At 35.4% G+C, this 23,686-nt stretch overlaps 1 protein-coding gene across 1 annotated transcript in view; it reads left to right on the forward strand.

Annotated features, from left to right (window-relative positions):
- The first annotated feature begins 247 nt into the window (after nt 1–247).
- Nucleotides 248–23,686, forward strand: part of LOC129809619 (connectin-like) — an 85,520-nt gene continuing 62,081 nt past the window's right edge. Inside the window, exon 1 of the mRNA XM_055859578.1 lies at nt 248–916. The gene's annotated coding sequence lies outside the window, so the exon portion shown is untranslated. The remainder of the gene's footprint in view (nt 917–23,686) is intronic.

Consider the following 23,686-nt stretch of genomic DNA (forward strand, 5'->3'; position numbering starts at 1 on the left):
AGGTGCGGGTGAAAATTTGTGACGAGTGACCGAAACTTGTTGATCTTTTTTCAACTGCGCAAACCCCTAATTTTTTGATTTACGACAGCAAAATTTTCGTTCCGCATAAATGTTTATTTTAGCTGGGGTAGCTATGAATTGAAGTCTCTCTCTCTCGTACCCAAAACCCCTCGGACTGTGAGTGAGGGTAGGTCTGCGCACTTGCAGAATGGTTGGGTAAGAAGCTAGAGCATCGAGAAGTTTTATGATGTCCCAGTTTAGTACAGTCGGAGTGGCGGAAACGGATGGTGTGTAAATTGTCTGCACCATTTGGTGGGAATAATCTAGTTCGACGGTTAAGGCTGGCATTTGTATTCGACACATCGTGTGTCCACATTTTTCAAACATTCTCACACCCTGTGTTGCCCCCAACCCCTGTACAAGGGTAAACTAGAAGGGAGGCACAGACAGAGACATTTCCAAACGGAAAGTCAAGCGCGAAAGTTCATCCCCTTATCTGAACTTGTGTGACTATCGGTGCTTGAGTGGCAGGAAGAGAATTATGAATTTTTTACTCACCCCCGGGGTCATAGGTGAGAAGAATACGAAGAATCCCCTGTTCATCTCACGATGGCGCATCAAACCACCAAATTGCGGTGCGTGAAGTGTTAGTGAGATATATTGCAGAGGGCCCCCAAAAGGTGTGCTTGCCCTCTTGAACAGGCTTGTGCTGTAGGTGGGGGTGGTAATCTTGGGGTGGCTGAACTTTCACACCTTTGCCACCCACAACCCCCAAAACCCTTTTTAATAAATTCACAAAAACCACCAGTGGTGTGCAATTTATCTGGGCAATTAGCACTTGTCGCCGGGACAGCAAGTGTTAGCAAAGGATTTATTTGGAGCGGAAGTTAATTGCAAAATAGAACTACGAGCTGCGGTAAGTTCCCATGAAAACAAGCCTATTTTATTGATTTATTTTTACAATATTAGCCCCCTAAACTACCCGTGCCATTTATTATATTGCCAATCGACACCGATAAACTCATCCACCCTGTGAAAATGTTTACCACATTCTGAATGGTATGGAAACATTTCAGGTATATGCCACACAAAACACAGTTAAAAAAAAGTTGGCTATCTCCCAATTTTTACTATACGATTATCGTTGGAATAATACTCAAATGTTTATTCGAATATTGGTTACGTACAGACCGTAAATATTCGTTCTGCACCTATATTACAGACGTTAAGAAATTCAATTGCGGTGTAATGCACCATTGTTCATATGGTGCACTGCCCTCTAGCGGACACATAACAAATAGAGTTTAGTAAGGCGACTATAAGTCAAAACCCTCGCATGTACCATAATTTGCAATTTTCTCAAAACCAAAATTTATTTTTTTTAATATTATTATATAATCTATTTTTCTCAGTTTGTTATTAAATGAGTACAGTTACTTTAAATGTTAGTTCCGTCGATTTGCTGAGGACGTGTATTACAACGATAAGACGGCGGTGACCGCTGTAGACTGCACAGATCCTCTTGCATTTCAATAAAAATCTGAATTATACTTGTTATCAGAACATTCGTAAAATTGTAAAAAAAAAAAATACATTGCCGGTAAATAAAAAATATCGTTAGATAACATTTGTTACACTTAACCTGTCAGAAAAATATGCTTAGTTACGAAGAATGTTGCAATATTAATTTTCAGTCAATAAATCCATAATTTCACCTAGTAAAACTTCGATTTAAGCAATAGATTAGTCAAATTTATACAAAAAAATGAAATTTGATCAGTAAAGTAGTAATTTTAATCAAAAAAAATTTTTGGTCAGTTAAGGAATCAATTTTGATCTGTTAAAGAAAACCATATATAATATAATAATATTGGCTTATTTGTTATTATATAACATAATAATATTGGCTTATTTGCCGTTTATTTGGTTTATTTTGGTCAGTGTATAAATCCGAATTTGGTCTGCAAAAATTAATTTAGTCAGTAATGGCTCCGGCACACCTTTTAGATCAGCAAAATTTCTTGAAGTCGAAATTCGAATCCCTTTCCTTCTCACATGATTCGGATGTGTCTATCTAATTCTTTCCTATACCAAATTCAATTGAGTTAAATTGAATTTAAAGTGATGTTTAAAAGAAGAAGAAGAGTATTGAACAGTATTAAATTTTAGTCAGAAAATTCTTAAACCTTTGGAAAAACGTGGGCTCATTTATTGAATTCGTATCTCAGAAGGTTCAACAGAATTTAATTTATTCTTAACCTTTCCTGTAGCAAAATTTGAATATTGATTTGATTGCCTTGAAACTTGAAAAATTGAGCACTGATCAAATTTGCCTTTTATAGCACCGTTACACTATTTATATCAGAAAAATTTCATTCTCAAATGTTTTGCACATTTGTATACCAATCTTCCGCGCTCTTCTTCTTCTTTTTCCTTAGAACATCACAACAAATTCAACTTAGTTTATTCTAGTTTTAAATGGTAATGGCTCCGGCAAACCTTTTAGATCAGGAAAATTCCCAGAAGCCAAAATTCTCATCTCTTTCTTTCTCAAAGGATCTGCATATGTCCATCTCATTTGTTCTTACTCTTCTCCTTCTTTTTAACATCACACCAAATTAAATTTAGCTTACTCTAATTTTAGGTCAAAAAGAGTGAGATAGACTTATACAAATCTTTTGAGAGTGAGAGAAAGGAACGCAAATTTTGATTTAATAAAATCTTCCTGATCTAAAAGGTGGGCCACAGTTATAGGGGAAAGTGGGACAGCTTTAAAATTGGGATTTTCTCTTATTTTGAACTAAAATTAAGCCTTATCATAATACAATTTAGCTGCACAAATAGATTGAAAAGCTAAAACACATTATGGTAGGGTTCAGTTCCATTTAACGTAAGAGAAGACTCCCAATTTCAAAGCTGCCCCACATTCAAACGTGCCGCACTTTCTCCTAAAGAGTTGGATAGACATATGTAAAATATTCCAGAGTGAAAGGGATGTGTGGGTCAGTAAAAACCGTTTTTATTTTTACAGATCAAATTTGGTTATTTTATTAGCCAATTTAAATTTTGACTGTATCGACTTTTACTGTGTAAAATGTACATTTATGTTGATATGTTGAGGTGTTTTCCTAAGCTATGTGGGATATGTTTACTCTCCCACATTTTGGAGTATGGGTAGAGATTATTCTCTTGTCGCAATAGACCAATTTGGTGTGTTCAAAATCAAATTATATGAATCAGCCTCGGCAAATTTTCCACACAACAAATGCTAGGGGTGGCCTAGCATTGCCACAATTTGAGGAGGGATGTATGGAAAATGGGATACTGTCAAATCATTCAATGGTCCATTAGGTTGATCGGTTTGTTCGATGACCAAAGCCCCCTAGAATTCCCATGACTATAGATAGTTCCCACACCCTCATAAAAACACCATGGTGCATTAATTTAATTTACCGCCATTTATTGTTTTATCAGGACATCGTGCTGGTAAACGATGGGCTTCACAGATAGTTCGGAGGCATTGCACATAAATTTTCTCCCATATTCAACCACCCAAACACGCGCCTTGATGCTGGCAGTGGAGATTTATGCAAAAATCCCCAACCAGAGCCATTGTATCTGCTGAGGAAGCATACAACACCCACCCACAAACGCCCAACCACCCTCATACCCACCCATACGCATCAATTGATGAGAAAACCATCTATCAAAATGAGTTTTTTCTCTTCCCAACCATATCGATCCGAATGCGTGAGACGCAAGAACTGAAGGAGCTTAAAGCTTCAGCGCGTAAATTAATGGACGAAAGCATGCGTTGCGGAAGGAGAGATCTTTGATGTATTCGAAACCCCTTTTCGCATTCCTCAAAATTTCTGCCTTTCAGCATTCCTCTGGGAGTAAGAAAATTTTCAATCTCACTGCCAGTTGAGGAAATCACAAAATAATTGATTACTGGCACATTTTGCTAAATACCAAGCTTATCGTCATGTTTAAAGCTCCCTACAGTGGATTTTAACAGGAAACTTGATAGATTAAATGTTTGGTGTTCAAGCAAAAATTGATTGAACATTTTTCTGACTATTACAGAGCTTCAGCTGCGCATGAGCTTTCTCTGCGCATCAAGCTTGAGTGAGCAACAAGTAAGCATCCTAACCTCATGTCTTTATACCAAAAGATGCGGGAATAGAACGAGCACGTGCTTCTAACTATATGCTTGGCATAACACTGCTAATCTTTTAAACTAAATCCAAAAATGAAAAATTTAAAAATTTATTAAGTATTTATTATTTAAGAACCAAAATAAATTAAAGTACTTGTTTCAATATTACAGGGGCACAACTTCATGCCAAAGTAAACTATTGCAAGACTTGTGCCCCTGCAATTCGTCCTCAAATCCGACCTATATCGTTAAGTCTCAAAGCTTTAATCAGTTTCTATTACGACTTTAAATGGAAAGTTCGTGAAATTCCTAATGAATTGGCGCTGTACGTCCCATTATACGATCCATCTCATACCCCTTATTAGCGTTTTCGCATCCATTAGCTGTAATTACAGTGTTTCTTTCAGCTGAAAAACCTTCATGAAACATTTAGCATCCACCCACATCCTCCCACAAACATGAGGCAATCCCGACCCAGGAATACTCAAGGGAACAAGGAAAGAGAGAAAAAAAGAGCAATGTCCAGGGATCCTTTCTCATTAAAAATGAGGACAAAAGAGCGCGTTAGATGGTGTATTCTTGGAAATCAATTCCTTTCGTGCCATTCCACTTTGGCATTCCCTTTTTTTTGTGCTGGAACTTTCCAAGGAGAAATTGCTTTCGAAAGCGTCACAACTATGTGTCACAAAATCTGCAACACATTTCCTTTGGGTGTTTGCACATTTTGTTCATTTTCCATGGCTGCGAAAATTACTCAAACATTGAAGATTCCTCATTTCAGTTATAAGATTGAGAATGCAATAAAGGACGTAGCATGGGCGTCAACACGGTCTCTTTTATAAATTACTCAGATTTCTCTATACCTCTCTTCATTCCTAAAAGCTCAAGATAGAGAGAAGTATGTATTTGAAATTCCTCAGTACAGAGGATGTGATAATTCCTATGTCTGAGAGCTTTGATTTCTACGTATCATCCTCAATTATCCACCTCAGATGTTGACACCTCTGATACCAAAAGAGAAGAGCTGTTGAATCGTACCCAAGAAGCATTTTATATCCAACAGAAACAAAACAGATAGGAAAATTCAATATGGCCTAGGGATAAATAAATTTTCCAGGATTTTTTTTTCAATTCTGAACAATGAGAAACATAAATCTATAAATATTAATACATAAATAAATATAAATCATATTCAAAAAAATAAAAAAAATATATAACAAAATCATAGTTAATACTTTTAACTCCATAACACAATCTTTCTGTACAAAAAATATTATTTAAGAACCATACAAAATAAATAAATAAATAAATAAAAACTTTACAAAACAAAAGATAAATTTTGCGTTTAAAAAATTGGAAAAGGTAGAAGTAAAATGAAGAGTTGAGAATAAATTGATTCAATAAAATAATCCTAGTAGTAGGAGAAAGTGCCCATGCTTCGTACGATCCCAAGTTTTGTAATTACTAATATTTTCCTATGCTTCTGAATAAATGTGACTCTGCAATATATTTTAAATGCTGGTAAATTTCTTGTAGTTTTTAAAATATGGGTGCGATGAGTCACATTTATTGAGAAACAAAGTCATTATGAAGCTTGGTATCGTACGAAGCATAGGCATTTTCTCCTGTGATCGTGCATTCGAACGCTATTTCTACCTGAAATCATTACGTTAGAACTAACAAAAAAGATAACATTCCTCTTTCGAAAGTCTTCCTTGAAAGATTTACGTATCGTAAGTGCGGGTGACTTTGACACCCTCCTATTCATAAGGTTTTCTACTTCTAAAACTTAAGGATGGTCTTTACTGATCCGATCTACGATGTCTGATCGGTGAGAACCGTTCTTCATCATAAGAATTAAATAAAAGCTTACGAACAGGAGGAGGTCAAAGTCACCTGTAGGGCACCTGCAACTACGGTAGTTAATAATCTTTATTGATATATTGCGGTATAAACCCTCTCCCAACACAAATCGCTTACCGAAAACTAACCAGTTTTAATATTTTATGACATCGCTATTTATTATTTATTTATTATTTATTGCACCTGAGCATTATGCCCAGCGCACAATAACTTTTGTTTGTAAACATGTTTTCATAATTTCCTATGATAGAGAGCGAGATGACTAGATCTACATTTCATTCACTCTCACTGAAATGTCAAAAACATGTTTACAAAACAAAAGTTATTGTGCGTTGGTCATTATCATACATCCAAGTTTATTTTGCAATATTTATAATTTTGATGTGGGTGTTATGGTTATAATTTTTTAGCGTCCACCGCCGTCTTAGCGTTGGTGACCAACATCCAGATCAAAACTTTCATAGGTTGTATATGAGATAACGTCAAAATAACGAAAGCCAAAATCACGTAAAGGCCAAGATCCCGTACACTAAAATCACGAATCAGTCGAAATTCTGAATAGCCTAAAACTCGAATGGGTCAAAATCTTGAGATCCAAAATCTAAAATTCTTTAAAATGTCATAGTCTCACGACTGCATTCGCACTTGTTGGGTATTTTCGAAAATTATTCTACAGATTATTTTCCATATAGTTTCGACAGTTTTAGGATCTTTATCATGTGGGATTTCGGTTTTTGGGTTGTAGTGTTCGGAATTTAGCTTTTGGGATTTTTACCTTATCTCAATTTTGGCGTTTGGGACTTTCGCTTTCGGAATTTTGGCTTTTAGAATTTTGGCTGGCACTGGCTATTTGACGATGATACCAATACTGAAGTATATGACCTATACTTATGTGACCAGGGCTTGTAAACATAAGGTTATCTCAAAAGAAAAAAAACTGTTACAGAAAAAAAATCATTTGGCATTAAACTCAGGGTGTTGTACATGATGAGACAAGATAGTTTTTCTTCGACTACTGGACGACATCAAATCATAAACACCGGACCGGACCGGACGATCATAAAACATCAAATATTTTTAATTTTGAGGTTTTACGATATCATTTTCTGACGTTGTAGTGCTTTTTGGTGGGTGGCCATAAGTAAAGACAGGGGCCACAAGTAATGCCGTCACCCTGCATAATTATTATTTATTACAGATATTTCTCAAAATGCCACTTGGGTATAATTGTCATCTCAAACAATTGGTTGTATTTTCCTCCTATATTTGGCTGAATGAACAAGGGCTGAGGTTATCCGCCATAAACCACAAACTTCATCAGTTACACCTTTCACCTCAGCTGTAATTTATTATTGGTTTCCCGATACAAATAGAAAATGGCACCTTTCATCGTTTATCCCATCCCTGACTCGGTTAACTGACACAATATTTCACTTAACATGCAGAGTACACGCACATGTTAGCAAAAGGATGCCCTCCTGGGATGGGAATGACTTCAAGTTGGAAGGAATTGATTGTTTTCAGTCAGGGCCAGGCATTGGTTGAAGAAACGAGAATAACTCATTTCTGGGCAATTGCTCTTCTATCTCTAATTGAAAATCTTAATAGTGGGAAAAGCTCTCTTTTGCCTCCACAACGGCACCAGGACAAAAGCTTCCCAAATGTTAAGGGTACAATACTGAGGAGAAATTGAAGCAATTCTCATTCCCAAGTGTAAACAGTAATTCTCCTACATGCTTTTCTTTGACGTACAATAAACGTCCTTCCAACATACGCACATGTGGATCAATTAGAGCTTTCAAAGCTCCACCACAATCACTGTTGAATGCTTTACGACGTCTTTCACATACAGCTATATAGGAGTTATCATAAGCTATACACTGTAAGGAAAATTTAACCATTTTGTATACAAATACAAAGTACTACTACGTATTCATTTTACTATATTTACCACGTCTAACTTTTCATAAATATCATTAAACTTCAAATTAATTACACTATAGTTAATGAGAATCTGTTTTAATCTAATGCCCAACGCACAATAACTTTTGTTAATAAACATGTTTTTAAAATTTTCTATAAGTGTGAGGGAGATGACTAGATCTCGATCTCACTCACTATCATTGAAATGTCAAAAACATGTTTACTAAACAAAAGTTATTGTGCATTGGGCATAACGTTACAATGTTCATTCAAAACTAAACAACAATGTTTATCATTTTCATTTTTTACAGTGTATAAACATGTGCCCGGAGGTAAAAGATTGGTAGATTTTAGTGACTAATATCATATATACTTATGAATTATAGAAACACAAGAGAAACCAAAAAGGAAAAGCTTTGTCTGCCAAAATTTGAAATAAAGCCTTAGAATTTATTTAAGGTAAAATTGCAGATGTTCTTGTTACAGAAAACAATGGAAGCAAGGACATTTATTCACAAAGATTTTTCAATTGTTCTTTTGACAATCCACAGTTAAATTTCAAAAGAACAAAATGGAAATACGGATTTATTTAAAGCTCCATATAAGCATTAATGTCTTGTAATTCAAAAGACTTAACCATAAATTCCTCGTTACCATTGAACCCTTAATAATAAAAATGAGCCTAATATGACTTATAATAAACTCACTGTAAAAGAAAGTACTTTCCCTTCGAATGTTCATGCCTTCGAATTATGTGAATTATCTTTTAGTTTCCTTAAGAGACTTATGGCTTCTACACACTAGTGAAATTTATGTCCATATCGAAGCAAATTCCCTACGCTTAGGGGAAAACTCTTTAATATGGACACAAATTTCTCTAGTGTGTAGAGTCCATTACATATATTTGTCACATAATTATCAATAATATTGATAATAAGCCAATTATTAATATTTAATAGAAATGTGTTAGTCTCTTAGGAAAAATAAAAGAAAATTCACATGAAGGCATGAACGTTCAAAGGGAGAGTACTTTCCCCTATATGAAAAATAGAGAGGGGACAAGCAAAAAAATGTTGTGAGAGAATCGCGAGTTACAAGGGGGGTCACTGAATACTGGGTATCGATATCTCATACTGTTTAGCTTTTAGACATAAGGCGGATGAAAAATCAAATATCACGGCTTTCTTTTAAGGACAGAAATATAAAGGATATTTTTTTACATAACTTCTAGCACTTACGCAATTTATACTTCCAACACAAGTTAAAAAAAATTAAATGTATCAACTTCTTATTCCATTAAATAACTACGTTAATATACCGAATTACGTCTAAAAAGTTTAAATATTTTAGAAAATTTTAGTGCTTTGTGATAGTTTTCATTTAAACAATTTACTCCACTTTCTCATCAAATTTGGTAAAATAGAACCAGAGATACGGCGTTTTGAATTTCGTAAACTTTAACTGCTCGTATCTCCAGTTTTGTTGAAACAACAATAGACTTACGCTACTTTTTAGAAACTTCATAACCTAACCTACAACACGATAAAATTCATTATAATTTCGTGATGTCGACTTTGAGAAAAATTTATTTATTTATTTAAAAAGTGGAATTGCCAATGGAACTGTACGTCTCTTGGAGGCATAATCACAGGCAAGAAGTTTATGCGTCCACCACCGTCTTAGCGTTGGTGAACAACCTACTCCGGTGCTAAACTGCTGCCAAATTGCACCATTGAAATCCCCATACTGTCAGTGACTATATAATTTTTGTTTTTGACTTAATTCTAAATTGAGTGCGATCGATCCGTACGAGATACATCCTCAGCGTTCTTGAACATCCAATAAAAATTTTTTAATACTTTGATTGTACAATGTTTCATTTTTTTTTAATTGTGAACAGTTGGGTGACATTAGCTCTGGAAAACGCGACCGATTTTTGTGCAAATTCTTCTCTGTTTTCGTAAACATTTCACGAGATATCTCCAAAACTACGTAGGGTGCCAATTTGGGGTTTTCGGTTGCCTATTCAATATTAAGTTGGCATTTATTTTGTATTTGTATTTTTTGCTAATTCATTTTACACTAACAGAAAACAGTTAATAAACCCAAAAGTTTTTTCGGCTCGCTAGAAACATATGGGAAACATAGGAAATGTCATGCCCCTGATTGTGAAGTTAATTTAGGCGTGTAAGGCCATTTAAGGAAAAAATGTACCTTTATAGCTCGGTCAGGGGGTTTAGGAGTGCTTAAAGTTTTTTTTATAGAAAGCCTTAAAAGACCCAGCTATAATGTACTAAAATTTAAGCTTGAGCCATAGGGGCATAGCTCCTGAGAAAACAAAACAAAAAGAGACAGGTCAGTGCACCAAGTTACAATTTTCATCCAAAATAATAAGTTTTTCCAAAACCCGAAAGTTGATAGCTTTCTTAATTTGGGAGAAAAGCCAGCCGAAAAGCAGGAAATTTTTTTTACCAACCTATATTCGTGAACAAGATATGACGAAACCGAAATTATAAGGACCAATCGGAGGACATGAGATTTTGTCAGGATAGTGGTTGAAATTTTTAAAAATCACGACTTAAGACCTAAGAATAATTTAAAATATGTTGCAGATTTCTCCTGCTATTCTCAAGCTTACACGCCCATTTAGTCAACTAAAGGATCCCCTAGTGTCCCATATAGTATAAGAATCATGCAGCTTTTATAGCAGAAAAGCTCTTTAATGCGCCTTTTCTCCCACTTCAGCAGAAAGTCAGCACACAGAGTGGATATTTTTGTACATAGAAGTTATATGCAGCAGCTGTGCGATGCAAAAAGGTCCAAAATATTGTAAATAGGTGATTGGAGTGAAATTTGGCTGAAATCCAAAAATTCTGCACTAGTCACTGCCGTCATTCATCTCTTGGGTCCCTCTGCAAAAGCACGAGAGGAACAAAAAAAAGCTCCCAGCAATTCACAAAATCGATTATTCTGTCCAATGAACGATTGAATCTTTAAAGAGGATCCTCTGTATTTCTCATTTTTCCTCCATTTCCTTTGCATTAAATTAACATTAAACCCAGAGAAAACAGCTACACTGTCCTAGGCTACACCCTCATCATGCCTATATGTATGCTACAGGAGGAGAAAATGAGGGCAAAGAAAGCTTTTTCTTCGTCGCCTAAGAGAGACAATTCAGGACTGAAGTGTTGTATTTAATTTTCACGGTGGAAGAGATGAGTTCTCCAAGAAGGGTGCTTTTGTTGTTGGGTGAAAGTACCACAGAAGCAATTGTAGTTTTATTTATTTTCTCCAAGGGTGACAAAAAGCTTTCATTCACTCTCTTGGGGAAGTGAAAATTGATTAAATATTAAGTAGAGAAGGATACTTCAATGCTCAAACATAAAATTATATTTGAGGGTTGGGAGAAGATGGTAAAAAGTGCAGAGAATGTATTCTTCAGTGTGATTAAAGTAACAATTAAAAAGTTTTCATGAATTAACATATTTATGTTTTGGCGTAAAATAAGTCCCTTGAGAAGAATGAATTTCTTGTTTGAGATGTTTTTCTCCACTCGAGGGCACAACTTTTGCTCTCCATCCTCCATCCACGATCCTAGGTACATAAATTAGCGATGGGGACGACAACGAAAAACCCTCCCGGTAAGATAGACTATAATTTAATTTTAAATACACACAAGGTATACGATGTGGGGAGCTTAAAAGGCAAGTCGAACCATGGTTTCACATTACACATTAATATAACCTTATGCTCACCCACACCTCGGATATTTTGCCAGGTCACGACATCAAGGGATGGGAGTGACTGGAAAATTACATACTGTGAGACACGATCACGGTGTCAATTGAGCTTTTCGAGTGAATTCGAGAGCTTTATCCATTGTCAATTACATTATAATACTCAATGGAAGTATAGGTTACAAAACCACTTCTCGTTCAAAGCTCATCGGGTTACGAAAGATTTCGTGGAATTTAAATATGAGCAACAAATTCTATGTGGAATTTCGTTTAACTGTATACACATTTGAGGGATCGAATCTATCAAAAGAAATCAGTGACAAAGATTTATAAAAAAAAAATCGTACTTACCAGAAGTATTTTCGAACCATCCAAATTTAAAAAAAAAACTACTTTTTTATTAATTTATTTTTGTGATTAAATTTTGTCAGAACACTTTGCCCAAATTTTTGTTTTCTCAACTATGTCAGTCGAACGAAACTACTTTTATTATAAAGAATTATATTCAGCAATTCATCATTTCATAAAGTATCTTACTAGTTCACATTAGAAGTGTGAAAAACATGAAGATGAACAAACAAGAAGACCTACCAGGGGAAATCACCTTTTCTGAGTGAGAATCAATTTATCAGAATGAAGCCAATCGATTGCTGTGATACAACCTCCCTTTCGTACACTGGAAGTGAGAGCAAAGCAATAAAATGGTAATGTTGGTCAGGAAACTCCAGTGAACCATACAAGGACACCCATAAATTTCCTGCTGATACGACAGCGCAAGGGGGAGTGGGGTCTTTGAAGCTGAAAATGAATTTATTCCAATTTCTTCACGAGCATTACAATAAAAGTTCTCCCGCATTCAGCGTCTCCAACATTTCCCTACCTCTTCCCATTGCGTGCTGGGATTTCGCCAATGGAGCTGAGCTTTGTGCTCCTGGACGTTCTTTATGACCGTACTCTCTTGGAGGACAAGCTGGTATTGCTGGATACCGGAATACAGTAGTGAGTTCAGGTCGTTTGAATTTATCAGATTTCCAATTTCAGAACTCTTAAATGTTGAAAATCTTGTTCCTTAGGGATTCAAGGTAGTTCTGAAAAGAGAATATTTCTATAGAATAATATCAAGGACTTTTCCAGTGATGAATTCTAGATTGCTAGTGAAAAGTGATTCGAACCGAAAGCTCTGGGCAAGACATATGAAGTGTTCTTCCTCTTGGGCTGATACTTTTCAGTGGTAATCATGAGAAAAGTCCTTGATGAAATTGTAATTTCAAGAGAGGTGTTACTTTGACCCTATATTCTCACAGTAACGTAACAATAATAAGAAATCACCTAAATTATATTTATCTCAATACAATTTTAAAATAATAAAATCCGTAACTGATGAAAGCGTTTTTATGCAATAACCTGGTACTATTTCCCTCGAACTTCTGATTTTATTCTGAATGGTATTTTGTATAGTCAGCCATTTAACATCAACACTCAAAATTTGAGCTAATAAAAATCCCAGAAATTTCAAATTCTAATCACGACTTTTGAAATCTGGAACACAGAAATTTATAGTAGATGCATTGGTTCATGAGTTCTGACACTTTTCGAGATTTTCCGTCTTTTCTTCAATATGCAAATCCCACATATAACTCAATCCACTGTGAAAGTCGAACTTAGAAGGAACAGAGTGTGTGATAATCTAACACAAGTGGGCTACAGAGCTCAATAGCTCACAAGATACTGATGTACCATGGCCAAACAGCCAACAGATTGATGTGAAGCTTAACAGAAATCTTTGTTGATTTTTAACCCATTCCATATGACTAACTTTTACAGCGAGAAATGCTGTTAAAGAAATAGGTTGAAATATTTCAACGCTGCAGAGAATATAATTAGACTCTAGGACTGGCAATTAATCGGGTTAATCCTGAATTAGCAAGACAGTTTTCCCAGGAATTTAGACATTGACCACTGATGAGAGCTTAAACTGAACGTCAGCAAATAATTCTGGATTAGTCGCAATTAATTATTACTAGAAAACGCTCGACTGATCTTTGTGCGGAAACCCTTTAATATTAAGATAGTCTTAATTCAAATTTCTAGGCTATATACGAATGCATGTAGTTTATTGATTAGACTGAGAAAAAATTAAAGGATTTATAAAATTAGAAATTCACTAGACTTGATTTTGACGTAGATAATTAATTAATCTTATTGCATGAAGAAGGTAAGAAGAATAAAATCCTAAAGGTTAGTGGAGTAAGATGAGATAATTCGGAATCATGTCTATTTTGAAATTTTGAAATTTTCTTACTGTTTCAGATGGTCAAAGAGAGAAAGAAAACTACGACGAAGTACAAGACTTTACATTCGGGAGTAACACTTCTTCGTTGTTTTTTGCTTTTGTCATCTAAAAACTGTTAGGAAATCTCAAAGTTCAATATTAGACATGATTCCAAATTAAACCATCTTACCTTACGAAAATTTTCCTCAGTATTTTTCTTAAAACGTATTCTTAAGAAAAACACTCTATTGATTTTTAAAGATATTTTAGAAAAAAGTGGTCCCTAGTAAGTCCAATCCCGAAGACCTTGTCCTTGTATGACATTGTATCAGCTTTATTATTATTATTACAATTTTTGGAAATAATAATTCGAAAAGAAATGAGCAGTTTAGAATGTTCTGGCATAAGTTATACGACTACGGACGACGAAAAGTAAACACGAAAGAGATAAATCATTTATGGATATTTAACCGATTCATTATTGATTTCGAGACCTTTCCAAAAAATCAGAATTTTATCAAATGGCTTGAAAATTTGACCCTCTAAAGTAGTAAAAATTTTTACTTTCAAAACTTCAAGATGGTGAGTTTTCTAGGTTATATAGGTATGTTTAAACGAAATGCTCAACTGAATCACCTCCAAAACATATCCAAAAATAAATGAAATAAATAAACTAAAAAAATGTGATGGAGGAGGGAAAAACAAAAATCATAATAGTAATAATTCGGTCGACTTATGGGGGGGGGGTCGCCGAAGAACGGAACTTCATATCTTTAAGTCATCTTGCTCACTCCCATAGGGAATTCCGAAAACGTGTTTACATAACAAAATTTATTGTTCTTTGGGCATAAAGTGTACTGCTCAGGATGTGAAGAAATATTTATAATTCAGTATTTTTTTGTTCAAAATACAAGATAACCGATTTTCTCGGCAACGTTTTAATGGCCTGATGGCCTAAGTCTCAAAATGAGACTCAAAACTTTGAATTGAATTTGTCAAAAGCTGGAGATATTTTGTCTGGAGGTGTGTGAAATATTTGCACAGATTGAATTCACCTCACACCCAGGGATTTCCATTGGTGATGACGATTGCTGGGGAATCCGGAAGAGAGAGAGGAATGGTTAAAAAAGCCCCGAATATATTTGATCCACCCAATTGTGCGGTACGTAGAAGCTTTATGTGGAGCGCGGCAAAAGCTCCCTTTTCAATTTTCAATCATTCCCACACCATCAGCTACGACCATGAGATGAACCAGAGGATTTTTTAGGGAAAAAAATAATATTTGGATTTTATTTTTGTTTTTCCTGCCGACCTATCCTCTCCCCTAGCAACTTCACCCGGAGCACTAACACGAAGAAATGTATAAAAAAAATTCTGATTGGGGAAAAAATATACCGGGAGTATATTAAAATGCAGTGGAATATGAATGAGACACAGGATCAAAATCACATAAAATACTGGTTGTAAGCTTATACGAGCTTATGGTAGTTCAGATTCTGACTAGAAAATTTGAAAGCGTACTCAAAATAGACAAGCGATCGATTACAATTGTTGATTTTGTTGAAACTGAACTATAAGTGGCAGTTGATGAGGAACTAAGACCCTTCTTTAATTTTACGGTGTTTTTTTGCAACGTTTCGAAGATTATTGCCTAATATGGTTTCGAGGATTCAACTTAAAATTTATTTCTAAAAACCTATTTTGATTGTATCAAAAATTCCAAAATTGTTCCTTATAACTTTGGAGACTGATAATGGGGACAGCAGTTCTCGAAACGTTGTAGAAGAATAAAACGGAAACAAATCAAGAAGGGTCTAAGTTTTCCACCGTCAGTTATTATTATTTAATCAGCAAAAATAGGGTCATTCCTCTTACAAATATGATAATCAAAACAGAAAAAGAAAAAGAGAGAAATAAAACAAGAAAAGGTACTAAAGCATACACTTTCTAGGATCCAGTCTGTTGATTAAAACTCGCGGATTGCAGCCGCTATATGATAGCTACCCGGAATCGAATTAAATAATGCGACCGATAGAGACAGTCGCCTTGAGCCTTAGGCACTGTCTTCGAACCCTGGCTGAACCTCACCTAACCAGAAGGCTCGACAGGGACTCGGGACATACAGAGATCAACAGATGAAACAGGAATAGAATGGCTCTCCTTTTCATTAGGGATACAAGACAAGATTACAGCCAATGAAGACGTTTCTATGAGGGGTTATGAAACCTCTTCATTGGCTGTGATCCTATACTTAAAACCGATCTTTTTAAAGCCAGTTTATGGCCATCCGGATGACCAGTCAGAAATTTAAGTTTTGGTATGTTATAATTTTTATAACCTGGGACCCAGAACCTAGGACAGTATTTTGAATAAAACGGTCAGTTAAATTTATCAAGTATCATGGTTATAAATCACAGTGATTGTTCACAAAAAATTAAAGGCTAATTTAAGTTTTCCACTGACTTTAATAAAATTTACTGACCATTCTATATGGGAAGTGGTCGACCAAACTGTTGCATTATCTGTGAAACATATTTATAAAGGAATGTCATGTAAAATCTGCATGAATTTTAAGGGGAAAATTTCACTTTATACTGGAATAGCCTGCTGAATGGAGAGGCAGGGTGTGCGAGGGGATGATTCTAATGTGAATAGATTGATGTTGATTTTCACAATATTCGAAATAACTTGTGGTCAATCTTCTGTAATGAATAGAACACAAATGCTAACATTCCAAGTGAAAATGCAATTCAATTTAATTTCTTTTTGTTCAAAATACCTGGGACAAAAATCACTACAAGAATGAGCGGAATGCTGCTGTGTGAGAAAAATTCTTGGCTATTGCATATTCTAACCGAGTTTTCGGGAAAATTTATGTGAAAATCTCAACATGAAGAGGTGAAACATTTCTAACTACTTTTTTTGTCTGTTTAACTCAACGGTGTTTGATAAAAATGCAAAATATACACGTTGCATTCTCATTCTCACGAGGTTTTTAAGAATGTTGCTTCTGGGACTTATATGGCTGCACTCAGATTAAAAATTTTCTCAAAATTGAATAAAACCAGGAAAATTGCTGAAGATTTTATTTGATTAAATCTTTGGAAATATTTCTACGAAAAGTCTCTGAGAAGTATTTGATTTTAATCTTGCAATTGTTAGTTTGACATCTTTCACAATAATATATATTTATGAGTAAAATCGAGACTGAACAGTGTGTTCTAATATTCTCTATCGATTCGAAGTTGGAGTATTCGAGACATTCTCAGACTTAAAAATGAAAAATATGAGCTAATAAAGACATTCATTAATGGAAAAGGCCTATATACTGGGTCTTCAACTTGAAATCCGCCGTTTTTCTTTTATTCTTGGATCAAAACCGTACATACATCCCACTTTTTTGAACTTGGCTGCTTAACCAAACCATGTGCAATCAACCAGAACAAGTGATTATCAGAAAGAACCAAGTGTGGAGAATATAACGGGGGCAGTAGCACATCTCAATTCACCTTTGTTATATTCACCTGTAAAGAAATTCTATAAGATCATGACAATATCATATGCCAAATTTATTTATTCTTATATGATAAGATCAAAAAAACAATTCAAAAATGCGAATTCATGTCAATTATTAAGAGCTTCATAGAGTTCTTTGCAAATGTCATTCAATACTATCACTAGCCGTTAATGTCATCCTGCTCCCAAATTTTTCATGAAAATATGTCATATGACATTGTCACAATGTTACAGAATTCCCTTACTATGCAATAGAAGTGTAATGTCATGGAATGTAGTCGTGTTAGAATATCACTCCCTCGTGTTGCTTGACTTATTAGTTCCGTTCAGTAATAACCTTTCCAAGAAATAAAGCCACTCCAAAACCAAGCCAAAGCTATTCGAAAATCTAGCGGAAGCCTAAAGTAAAAGTTCACGTACTCGCCGCTTTAGAGCTGATTGTTCTGCCATTTCGAGTTTCGGTATTCTACTTGAATCGTCAACAATATCAACAACAATGTGTAAGCGTTTGCTCCAAAAAATATATTTTTGTTTAGTTTTGTGGAATTTCAGGATGGAAGAACGCTTTAATCGCAGTTTCATTAAAATAAATGTTTTTTCATGAACTTACTATTTTTTGTGAAACTCGTCTGTTTAAACTTTCGAACTTCCAACGGGTTTTTAGGTAAGTTGTCTCTGATATACCTTCGACTCGGTACAGAAAAACTTCTACCGGAGAAAGCTCTCAAGTCGGAAGATTATTATTGAATGAGAGGATTGTTGTTAGTAACAGTTCTTTTTGACAGTTTCGCTCAATTTTAGGGGTTTATAATTCACACATCCTCTTTAGTCTCGTCAAGTGATTACCGTTCTCTTCTTCCTGGATATACTTGAACGTTTTGATGATTTTGATCAGTCATCGGGTGAAAACCTAGAACATTTTGGATTTAGGGTACTCGATCAATACCCATTTCTCATCGCCTGTACCTTTTCCATCCCGAAAAATCATTCTTTCATACCGCAAAGATAATATTTCTAAAGAACAACAGTTGTATAATTTTTTAAGCAAAATTTGTGTAAAACTTTTTGAATTTTCATTTGAGAGGTATACTTCAGTCGAGATGCTTTTCATTAGGTAAAAGTCAAATAGAGTATCAAATACGTAAAATCATTAAGAATCTGACCTAGTACCCATATGCATAATAAGAATTACATGAAAACCCCAGCATCACATTCCGAGACTCTCGAAATAAGTGGGAAGCTGAATTCAGGAAAAAACATTACAAACATCTAAAATAAAACAAGAGAAAAAACTAAAAAAAATCAAATAAATTTGAAATTCGACAACTTTAAATTAAACATTTCTCCCAAATTTAAATCTATAATACTATTAATTTTTTTAATGTATTATTCAGCAAACCTGCTCCATTGGGAATTTTTCACAATTCTGCGGGAATACAGAATTTTTCCACCAGACTAATTCTTTCATATTATAGCGAACTTATGTATGAAAAAACTCCTGAATAAGCTACTAATTATCCTTTTAGCTTAAAAGAATACCAAGTTCTAAAATAATAAATGAAAATAAAGCTTTTCCAGATTTAGCCAATTTTCCTCTTGTTTTAAATGGCTTAGCATATATTTAAATATTTAAAGTTTGTCCAACTACATAAAACATCATTGCTATGGCAAAAAAATCTACTAGACAACATTCTATTCTGAGGATATGCTGTTTTCATCCACCCTCATGTTAGCTTTGGGGAGCCATAATGAGTCCCTTAGCGAGAAAGGATTTAGACACCTTGTTATCCACACTGAACAACCCATCTACTCCTAAATTACAGCATCAATGACAAGATAACACTTATCGAATGTTGCTCCTCTCCCATCCACTTTGGCCTATCCGAAAAAAAACTCCCTCTCGGGTAATCCACACTTTTAAAGCATTCCCCAATGCTCTCATTTATTGACTTAATCCCCAAACCTTAAGCGCTCCTTTCCGATGGAACACACACGTAACAAATCTAGTCAAATATTTGCTCCACGCTCCTCTAACACTCTGCCACAATCCCCTAAACTCTCCCCCTGGGTCTACCCGGCTCAGTGTGTATCTGCCCGGAATTTTTCCGGGTGGGTCGAAAAGCTCTTTCTGTGCTTTTGGCACGTTTCTCTGTCGGAGAAAATCTTCCATAGAGCTTCTTTTTTTTCTTCGTTCACTCTCTGTATGTCCTGGAATTATGTCCCGAAAATGCTCCATGAAATACCTGCGAAATTGCCCCAAGGATTTTCCCATTCTCAGCACCATCCCTACGCGACTCACCCTGCTGTGAATTTGGCTGATTTTGTGGTAAAGTATGGAAGTATTTACTGCCCATATTCCAAATGCAAGAAATTTCCATCAAGACTTGTCTGGAACGTCTACGAGCTTTTCAGGGCTCGAAGGACCAAAAATTTACTCAAGAAACACAGTGAAAACTTACACTTGAAGGTGGACATTTGTAATCTCTTACCCCACCTCCGAGGTATCTGACCCATCTATCCCCAAGCAAAAATATGCCACCTCTCAATATTCTCAGCATGACGATGAGTTGTTTCGGAGCCATGTGGATTTGCCCAGAGAGGGTCAGAGAAAAGTGCCTTGGAAGTTTTCGCATGTGGCCAAAGTGCGTTTGTGTTTATCTAAGAAGCTTACAACCGGTAGACCATCATCCTGTCATAATGAAATTCTCTTGTGGTTTTGCTCAATGTCCAGCTTTCTGGTACGCAAAAGGAGTTTTTGGTGAACGTGGCACAAAAGGAAGCTCATTGTTGTTGGTAGTTCGTGCTAAATGTGCTTTCCTAAAGGTAGGCAAAGGGATAATAATCTGTTTGTCAGATCAAAATGGATGGATGACAACCTGGTCTTGCACCTATTATTTTCTTCTATTCTTTTCACCCAATCTCTCCTCCCACTCATTCAGCTTTTTGTCTTTCAGGTGGCCAAAGAAAAGAGGGAAAATGATTGAGAGTGGGTGGAAAAATTCAAGCGGAAGTCCTTATACACGGAAAAAAATCATATAGAAATAGTCAGGAGATAAGGAGGATATCCCAATTATTATTTAAATAAAAAAAATTAAATTGTTGGTTTTACTGCTCGAGCTCCACCGAGAGACTAATACAGGGGAAGGTTTTCAGGCTTCGCACATAATCTGGCTTAATATACTTTATATTTTTCCCATGTTTCTTTAATGAAACTGGCGTATCTGTGGCAATATATTTTAATAGCATAGTTATTAGTAAGTCAGACATTTCTCGAATAAAGGATCAGACTCCTTAAAAGAATAAGAGAAAAATATAAAGAATTCGAAGCTAAAGTGTGTACGAAGTACGAAGCTTGAAAGCTTTTTGAGGAAAAAGTGGAGAAAATTTAAACCTTTGTAAAATGTGTATTTCTTAACCGATTAGCACAAGATTGAATTTACTCAAAACGTCATGGAATTTTTAACGAGATTGCATTACTACCAAACAGTAAAGAATCACTCCTGAAGGATAATTTCTTCCCGTTACCAATGGTTCTACTCTTATTTTTTCAGTAAAAATTAATTTAGATGAGTACTTCTGTTTTAAAACTTCTTCATAGATTTTTGGCTTCGTGTGCGAAAGCTCAGAAGAAAGCTCATCCAAAAAAGAAGCAGAAGAAAATAGATGAGAAAACACACCCCACAATAACTAGTTATTTTTATATTGATTCTGACACCCAAAATCTCGATTTTATTTTAACAGATGTTTTTTATCGGTCCTTCCTGCATTAGATTTATGTTGTTGTCCCACACTTTTGTCCATTGGATCCCTACTAAACGCACCCAAAGGGGATATACCCATCATACAGCAAACGAGGGGTGACCAAGTATAGAGTTCATGGGCTTGAGAGTTATACGATGAGAAATTGTGGGAGCTCACGGAAGGACTTCTTCTCCCCTGTATCCTCTAAAAAAGGCCAAGGAAATCTTTTAGGAGAGAAAACGATTGAACACCGGCATGATGTATTAGGGCCACCCTCAACTTTTTGCCATCAATTCATTGGACCGAGAAAGTCAACATGGGAAAACTGCCTAAAATTATTTATTGAGTCAATATAATAAAATGTCCTATGATAATATTTGTTGAATGGTTACAATCTCTCGCGTTGGGTTGTTTATATTAACGGGCATCATGATGTTGGGTTATTATCTATTGTGCCATGATTTCTTCACACCAATTTAACATTAACTCCTTTCGCGCCACAAACAGCCCTATATTTCGGCCTCCTCGCCACTAAATTAGCTGGGGATGGTGCCTAATGAAGTGAAGAGGAATAAGTAAAAGGTGCAAACTTCCACTTTCACGTGTTCCATTCTCCTGCCTTTGTAAAATCTATGGAGCACATTTACCTTTTCAAGTGACACAAAATCGATCCACTTGGTACTTTGGCGAACAAGAGTTGCTGATTTTCCTGAAATTTATACGTGTTGTATTCAGGAAGTGGAAGGCTTTTGCAAATCCCTGGAAAAGATATTGCTCAAGTTTAAGCTTTCCGAATTTGGAATTTTTATTAAGCAACTGCTATAAATTAACTCTTTAGACATTCTTTCCAACATTACCCTATTTATGTCTTAATTAAGTCTGCAATGGTATTACTGAAGAAGGCTTGAAAGTTTTTTATGGCTCAATATATTACAATAATTCACCGATATACAAATTTATACATCTCATATCATAATTGAGCCATTGACGAAGACCCATACCGAGGATCGAAAGCTTTGGAGAAAATTAATCTTTTTGATTTGGGAAGAAGACAATCCTCTAACTAACATCTGAGAAAGTGAAGATTACACATAACCACATTAAATATAATATTCAAAAGAGTATATTTCTCATCATTCAGGTTTATAGAGAAAGTTGATAGAGATTTAAGCTTAATGTGTTTAAGGACCCCCCATACTTACTAAATGTAATTTCTACTTAGGGCTGCAACGCCTCTTTAATGGACCGGGTCTCGCACTAACCTCCTCCAGTCCTGGTCGCTGTCGAAAAGTTTATTCTATCGGATTTTCCTTGCGAGTTTTCATAACAATCTTGCGTCATAACAATTTTTATAACAATCCCTTCGACCAATCCTCTCTAGAAGGACCAATCCCTTGTTCGTTAGCCTAGGGTTCGTAACTTTGCACTGGGGTTGGTTACTGAATCTTATCACCTTAGTGCAGTGTACCGAGACCTAACAGGCATCTAGTCCGCATTGATTTGAATATAGGAATTGAGGAGAAAAGGTTATGTGTCACATTACCCCCCCCCCCCTAGTTAGACCCCAATTCAAAATCAAAAACGGTCTCCACTACTTGGAGACCGTTTTGATTTTGACATATTGTTTTTGGATATGTTTTTATGGTCATATAAAATCGCTTCAGAATATCGAAAATTACTACTTTATTACTGCTCGAAAACCACAGAGAGAGCTGTATATAATGCATAGATTTTGAGTTATATACACATGTATTTCGACTCCTTACATCCTAAGGGGCCGGACTTTAGTAGAATTTTGGAAATCTGAAGTTTCAAGTTTTTGACATCACGTTGTTTGTTCATTTGTCCGTTTGTGCATCTGTCCGTCCGGTTGTTACCGATAGAGACTTGAAACTTTCGGGAGATCTCCCCCAGGACCATTAACATGTTGTTCATTTTTCCTCCACCTCTGCTTTTCCCTTTCAAAACCATGTTTTTTGGGATTGTGCTCGAAAACGCGTCATGCGATTTATTTTAATTTTTGGATAATTTTTAGAGATTATTGTGAGCAATTTGCGGATTTTGATTTGCGGATTTGCGGATTTGAGTGTCAATTGCTCTGATTGACGATTCTCTTTTAGATATTATCTTGGCAATAATTTAGTCCATCTACGAAAATGTCATTGAAACATTCCTAAAAAATGATTTCCAAGATCAAAGGTTAAAAATGCTCTATAGAGAGTATTTCTCAACCGCATGGTATTATGTTTGAGATGGTTGGAAAGGTCTTGGGATTCCTGAAAAGCCTAATCTGATTCCTAAGTTCCATAACCGATAACTAATTTTTATCGGAAATTCAATTATATTACTCCTAAGGTATTTTGGAAAATGTTTCGAATGATATGAATCAGTTAAATTCGACTGTGAGTGAACCGGTAATGAACTGGTTATGAACCGATAAGTAAATTTTGTCCGAAAAACAGTTTATTAAGATTT

Source organism: Phlebotomus papatasi, chromosome 1 (genome assembly GCF_024763615.1).
Source record: "Phlebotomus papatasi isolate M1 chromosome 1, Ppap_2.1, whole genome shotgun sequence".
Taxonomy (NCBI): domain Eukaryota; kingdom Metazoa; phylum Arthropoda; class Insecta; order Diptera; family Psychodidae; genus Phlebotomus; species Phlebotomus papatasi.